Genomic DNA, 7,123 nt, shown 5'->3' with positions numbered 1-7,123 from the left:
TAGAAGGAGCATTTGTCGTATAGAATTTTTGGTGATGGCCTAGATGTGGTTTTGTATTGTGTCCGGAATTGGTGGGTTCTTGGTCTCACTGACTTAAAGAATGAAGCTGCAGACCCCTCCTGGTGAGTGTTACAGTTCTTAAAGATGGTGTGTCTGGAGTTTGCTCCTTCTGATGTTCAGACATGTTTGGAGTTTGCTCCTTCTGGTGGGTTTGTAGTCTCGCTGGCTTCAGGAGTGAAACTGCAGACCTTCATGGTGAGTGTTACAGCTCTTCAGGCGTCACATCTGGTGGTGTTTGTTCCTCCCGCGGGGAATTGTTCATTCCTCCTGGTGGGTTTGTGGTCTCGCTGGCTGGCCGCAGGAGCGAAGCTGCAGACCTTTGCAGCCAGTGTTATAACTCATAAAGGCGGCGTGGACCCAAAGAGTGAGCAACAGCTAGATTTATCACAAAGAGCAAAAGAACAAAGCTTCCACAGTGTGGAATAAGACCGCTGGCTGGCTCAAGCAGCCTGCTTTTATTCCCTTATCTGACCCCACCCACATCCTGCTGATTGGTCCATTTTACAGAGGGCTGATTGGTCTATTTTACAGAGAGCTGATTGGTCCATTTTGCAGAGAGCTGATTGGTCCGTTTGGACAGAGTGCTGACTGGTGTGCTTACAATCCTTTAGCTAGACAGAGTGCTAGCCAGAAAAGTTCTCCAAGTCCTCACTAGGTTAGCTAGATACAGAGTACCCATTAGTGTATTTGCAAACCTTGAGCTAGACACAGAGTACTGATTGGTGTATTTACAAACCCTAAGTTAGATACAGAGTGCTGATTGGTGCCTTTACTATCACTTAGCTAGACATAAAGGTTCTCCAAGTCCCCACTGGACTCAGGAGCCCAGCTGGCTTCACCTAAGGGATCCCACACCAGGGCCTCCCGCGTAGCTGCCCACCAGTCCCTTGCCCTGTCTGCACTCCTCAGACTTTGGGCGGTGGATGGGACCGGGTGCCATGGAGCAGGGGACGTGCCCAACGGGGAGGCTCTGGCTGTGCGGGCGCCCACAGCAGAGGGGGGAAGGCTCAGGCATGGTGGGCTGCAGGTCCTGAACCCTGCCCTGCAGGGAGGCAGCTGAGGCCCAGCGAGAATTCGAGCACAGTGTCAGCAGGCTGGCACTGCTGGGGGACCTGGTGCACTCTCTGCAGCTGCTGGCCCAGGTGCTAAGCCCCTCACTGCCCGGGCCAGTGGCACCAGCCAGCGCTCCAAGTGCAGGGCCCACGGAGCCCACGCCCACGTGGAACTTGCGCTGGCCCACCAGCGCTGTGCACAGCCCCAGTTCCAGAGGGAGCTGACTCTGGCCTGGGCCAGCCCAGAGAGGGGCTCCCAGAGTGCTGTGGCAGGCTGAAGGACTCCTCAAACACTGCCAGAGTGAACGCTGAGGCCAAGGAGGCACCGAAAGCGAGGGCTGCTAGCATGCTGTCACCTCTCAGTATGAATTGAGAAACTAAAAGAAAGACACAAGATCCGAATAAGAGAAGGAAAAAAAAAAAAAAATAGGTATTAAAGGACCAAGAATTGGACGTACCCAGGACGTCCAATTAGAGAGTGTCCAAGGGGGTTCAACATTATTGTTTGCTTGGTTGGCGAGTTTTTGAGCCCTATCCTTGAGTTTTTTTATGTTGTCATATAACAGGTAAGACTGATTTAGGTAAAAACAACACTCTGCATTTAAAAATATACAGAGTCCTCCTTTTTTAGCAGTAAGTTGAGGCCTTGATGATTTTGGAGGAAAGAGAAATGCGAAGCTAGCAATTGTTTGTTAAAGAAGGATTAGAAATGGCTAGGAGAGAGTGACCAAGACTGATAGTGTGGTGGAGATGGCTGGGGAGAGGTAGAGGGTGGCATGAGAACGGGAACGAGAATAAGAGTAAGTATAAAGGTAAAGAATAGAACTTCATCAGGGTGAAAGTATTGGAGGGTACCTTGCACTGAAGATCTTCTACCCACTTTAAGAGAGACTTAAAGGTGGTGATTTAAGGTAAAAACAGGAGCTACTAAATACCAAGAGCCTGAGGAACTGCTTGGGTGATTTGACTAATAAAGGCTGGTCCATTACTGGACTGTATAGAGGTGGGAAGGCTAAACCAAGGAATTATGTCTGACAAAAAGGGAAGAAATGACTGCGGTGGCCTTTTCATACAACCCTTCTCAGATGGCCTCTACCCATCCAGTGAAAATGTCTACCCAGACCAAAAGGTATTTTAGTTTCCTGACTCGAGGCATGTGAGTAAAGTCAATTTGCCAGTCCTGGGCAGGGGCAAATCCCTGAGCTTGATGTGTAAGGAAGGGAGGGGCCCTGAATAATCCCTAAGGAGTAGTAAGGAGTAGTAGAATAGCAGATGGAACACTGAGAAGTGATTTCCTTGAGGATAGATTTCCACGATGGAAAGGAAATGAGAGGCTCTAAGAGGCAGGCTAACGACTTGTAACCTACATGGAAGAGGTTATGAAATGACGACAGAATAGAATGGGCCTGTGAGGCTCGAAGGAGATATTTTCCTTGGTCCAAGAACCATTTGCCGTGTGTGGGAAGAGATTGATAGGCAGATGTTTCATTGAGGGAGTAGGTGGGAGTGACCAGATGAGAAGGAGAAAAACTGCTGTGATGGATAGAAGTTGGAACGCTAGCTGCTTTTTTAGCTACCTTATCAGCATAAGCGTTGCCCTGAGTGATGGGATCTGATGCCTTCCCTGAGTGATGGGATCTGATGCCTTTTGATGGCCCTTGCAGTGTGTTACTCCAGCTTCCTTTGGAAGTAAAGTGGCCTGGAGAAGAGTTTTGATTAAAGAGGAATTAATGACAGAGGACCCTTGCATAGTGAGGAAACCTTTCAGCCCATAAAACGGCATGGTGGTGCAGGATATGGGGTCAGTATAAATATTGACGCGTAGTCCTTTTACAAGAATGGGGGCCTGAATTAAGGCAAGGAGTTTGGCTTGCTGAGAGGTAGTGGAGGGGTGTAGAGCAGTAGCCTCAATGATAGATTTGGAAGATACTATAGCATAGCCTGCCTTTGCTGGTGTGTGGCGATTAAGCCTGGTGGAACTGCCATCAATAAACCAAGTGTGATCAGGGTGAGGAACAGGAAAGAAGGAAATATGGGGAAATGGGGTGAATGTCAGGTGTACCATAGAGATACAGTCATGGGGGTCAGGTGTGGTATCAGGAACAATGTGGGAGGCTGGATTGAAGTCCAGGCCAGGAACAATGGTAATTGTGGGAGACTCAACAAAGAGTATAACTAAAGGAGCTGGGGAGCAGAAAGTATATGTGTCAGGTGTGAGGAAGAAAATAGATTTTGGAAGTTATGAGAGCTGTAGAGAGTGAGTTGAGCATAGTTTGTGATTTTGAGGGCCTCTAAAAGTATTAGGGCAGCAGCAGCTACCACACGCAGACATGAGGGCTAGGCTAAAACAGTAAGGTCAAGTTGTTTGGACAGAAAGGCTACAGGGCGCGGTCCTGGCTCTTGTATAAGAACTCCGACCACACAGCCCTGCACTTTGGCTGTGTGTAATGAAAACTGTTGGGATGAGTTAGGGAGAGCTAGTGTGGGGGCAGCTTCTAGAGCTGTTTTTAAGGGACAGAAAGGAGTGGTGAAAGGATTTAGGATCTGTGGGGTCAGCTAGGTTTGCTTTTGTGAGTTTATATAATGGTTTAGTCAGGATGGTAAAACTAGGTATCCAAAGGCGAAAGTACCTAACCATGCCTAGGAAGGAAAGGAGTTGTTGTTTTGTAGAAGGGATTGGGGTTTGGGAGATTAGCCGGACACAATCAGGAGGGAGAGCATGTGAGTTTTCATGAGAATTATGCTGAGATAGGTAACAGATGAGGAAGAAATTTGGGCTTGACTGAAGTAATGGGGGCTGTCCGTGAGGCCTTGCAGCAGTACAGCCTGGGTAATTTGCTGAGCCTCGTGGGTGTCAGGGTCAGTCCAAGTGAAAGCGAAGAGAGGCTGGGATGAAGGATGCAAAGGAATAGTAAAGAAAGCATGTTTGAGATCCAGAACAAAATAATGTGTTGTGGAGGGGTTGTGGAGGGAGGTATTGAGGATAGCAGAGTATATGGCTTTGGTACCACGGGGTGGATAGGCAAGACAATTTGGTTGATAAGGTGCAGATCCTGAACTAACCTGTAAGGCTTGTCCGGTTTTTGGACTGGTAAAATGGGGGAATTGTAAGGAGAGTGTATAGGCTTTAAAAGGCCATGCTGTAACAGGCAAGTGATAACAGGCTTTAATCCTTTTAAAGCACGCTTTGGGTTGGGATATTGGCATTGAGCAGGGTAGTGTGATTAGGTTTTAATGGGATGGTAAGAGGTGCCTCATTTGTCACCAAGGAGAAAGTGCAGGTATCCTATACTTGTGAATTAAGGCGGGGAGATACAAGAAGAGGATTGCAAATGAGGCTTTGAACTGGGGGACAAGGTGGCAATGAGGTGTGGCTGTAGCCCAGGAATAGTCAGGGAAGCAGATAATTTGGATAAAATGTCTTGACCTAATAGGGAGCTGGGCAGGTGGAGATAACTAAAAAGGAGTGCTTAAGAGAGTGTTGTCTAAGTTGGCACTAGAGTTGGGGAGTTTTAAGAGGTTTAGCAGCCTGGCCGTCATTATCCACAATAGTTATGGAGGCAAGGGAAGCAGGCCTTGAAAAGAAGGTAATGTGGAGTAGCCTCTGTATTGATTAAGAAGGGGTTGGACTTACCCTCCGCTGTAAGAGTTACCCGAAGCTCGGTGTCTGTGAATGTCTAGGGGGCTTCCGAGGTGATCGGGCAGTGTCAGTCTTCAGCCGCTAAGTCGAGAAGATTTGGGAAGGAGTCAGTCAGAGCGTCGGGCCAATAGGACAGTCCAATTTCCAGTGGGGTCCCACACAGATGGGACACGGCTCAGGAGGAATCCCGGGCTGTGGGCATTCCTTGGCCCAGTGACCAGATTTCTGGCACTTGAAGCAAGATCTTGGGGGAGGAAGTCCTGAAGGAACGCCTGACCGCTGTGGCTTAGGCATTTTGAAGTTTTTGTGTGCTGGAGATACGGCTGGGGTTTCTCTCACAGCAGAGGAAGTAATTGCAACTCTTCTCTATTATTGTACACCTTGAAGGCGAGGTTAATTAAGTCCTGTTGTGGGGTTTGAGGGCCAGAATTTAATTTTTGGAGCTTTTTCTAATGTCGGGAGCAGATTGGCTAATAAAATGCATATTGAGAATAAGATGGCCTTCCTCTGGGGTCTGGCTCATGAAGCTGGTGGTTATCAGCGTGAGACTGGGCTAGAGAAAAAACTCTTTCCCATTCATCTGGGGAGAGGGTAGAAGTTAGGATGACATTTAAGTCACTCCAGGTTATCGTAGGGCAGAGTTAGGTATCGGAATTCCTGTATATATTTAGTGGGGTCTGATGAGAAACAGCCTAAATGCTGGCTGATATGGGAAAGGTCTGACAGAGAAAAAGGCACATACACCCTGACTATGCCTTCAGCTCCAGCCACCTCTCTAAGAGGAAATTGTTGGGCAGGTGGGGGAGGGCTAGTCACAGAACGAAACTGTAAGCCAGACCGGGTGTGAGGAGGGGAGGTGATAGAAGGATTATAGATTGGGGGAGCAGAGGCTGAGGAAAAATTGGGACCTAGCTCGGCCTGGCGAGAAGCAGCCTGGGAAGGAGGGGAGAGGTCAGATGGGTCTGTAGAAAAGGAAGATTCAAAAGACTCAGAGACGTCTGGGGTTGGGACTGAAGGGACAGGCGGGAGGGAAAGAAGAAAGATTTGGAACAAGTCTCATTGGGAGCGGAGACTAGGGAGGGACCAATGTGTAAAAGAATGCCTGGACGTCAGGCACCTCAGACCATTTGCCCATTTTTCGACAAAAATTGTCTAGATCTTGTAGGATAGACAAATTGAAAGTGCCATTCTCTGGCCACTTGGAACTACTGTCGAGTTTGTATTGGGGCCAAGCGGTATTGCAGAAGAAAATAAGATGCTTAGATTTTAGGTCAGGTGTGAGTTGAAGAGGTTTTAAGTTCTTGAGAACACAGGCTAAGGGAGAAGAAGGAAGAATGGAGGGTGGAACGTTGCCCATAGTGAAGGAGGCAAGTTTAAAGAGAAGGGTAAAGACATGGAGAATGGGGATGGGGAGCAGCCCTGGGCTGCAACGTGGGTGAGCAGCCAAAGCAGGCATCCCCGCAATTGACTTGCCACCAAGGTAATGTGGGTGAGTGACCAAGGCAGGCGTCCCCATGGAGATCAGACACCAACGGAACGTGGGTGAGTAATCAGAGAGGCGACCCTGCAATGATTAAACACCAAGGGAAGGCTGCCTTCCCGAATCTGTGACTGGCACCGGAGTTTTGGGTCCACGGATAAAATGTGTCTCCTTTGTCTCTACCAGAAAATGGAAGGAATTGAAATTAAGAGAAGGGAGAGATTGAAGGGTGGCACCAAGATTGAAAGGAGAAAGAGGTTGAGGAATAGTGAGAGAGGTTGGAGAAGAGAGTAAAAAAAGATTTAAAATCGGTGAGATGTTCCCTGGGGGACTTGGACTGAGGACCCGAGGTCGTAGGTGGATCTCTTCATGGAGTGAGGGTGAGGACAGGGGACTGGTCTCCCAAAGGAGTCCCGCTGACCTGGGTCTTCAGCACCAAATGTCTCACCTGTCTGCGTGAAGAGACCACCAAACAGGCTTTGTGTGAGTAACAAAGCTGTTTATTTCACCTAGATGCAGGCGGGCTGAGTCTGAAAACAGAGTCAGCAAGGGTGATGGGATAATAATGAGTTCTTATAGGTTTTGGGATAGGTGGTGGAGTTAAGAGCAATGTTTCAGGGGCAGGGGGTGGATCTCACAAAGTACATTCTCAAGGGTGGGGAGAATTACAAAGAACCTTCTTAAGCATGGGGGAGATTATAAAGAACCTGCTTTGTAGTAGAATAATTTATAATCCTTTGGGTATATACCCAGTAGTGGGATGGCTGGGTCATATGGTACATCTAGTTCTAGATCCTTGAGGAATTGCCATACTGTTTTCCATAATGGTTGAACTAGTTTACAATCCCACCAACAGTGTAAAAGTGTTCCTATTTCTCCACATCCTCTCCA

Source organism: Piliocolobus tephrosceles, chromosome 16 (assembly GCF_002776525.5).
Source record: "Piliocolobus tephrosceles isolate RC106 chromosome 16, ASM277652v3, whole genome shotgun sequence".
Classification (NCBI taxonomy): Eukaryota; Metazoa; Chordata; class Mammalia; order Primates; family Cercopithecidae; genus Piliocolobus; species Piliocolobus tephrosceles.
Note: the sequence above shows the minus strand (reverse complement) of the source record.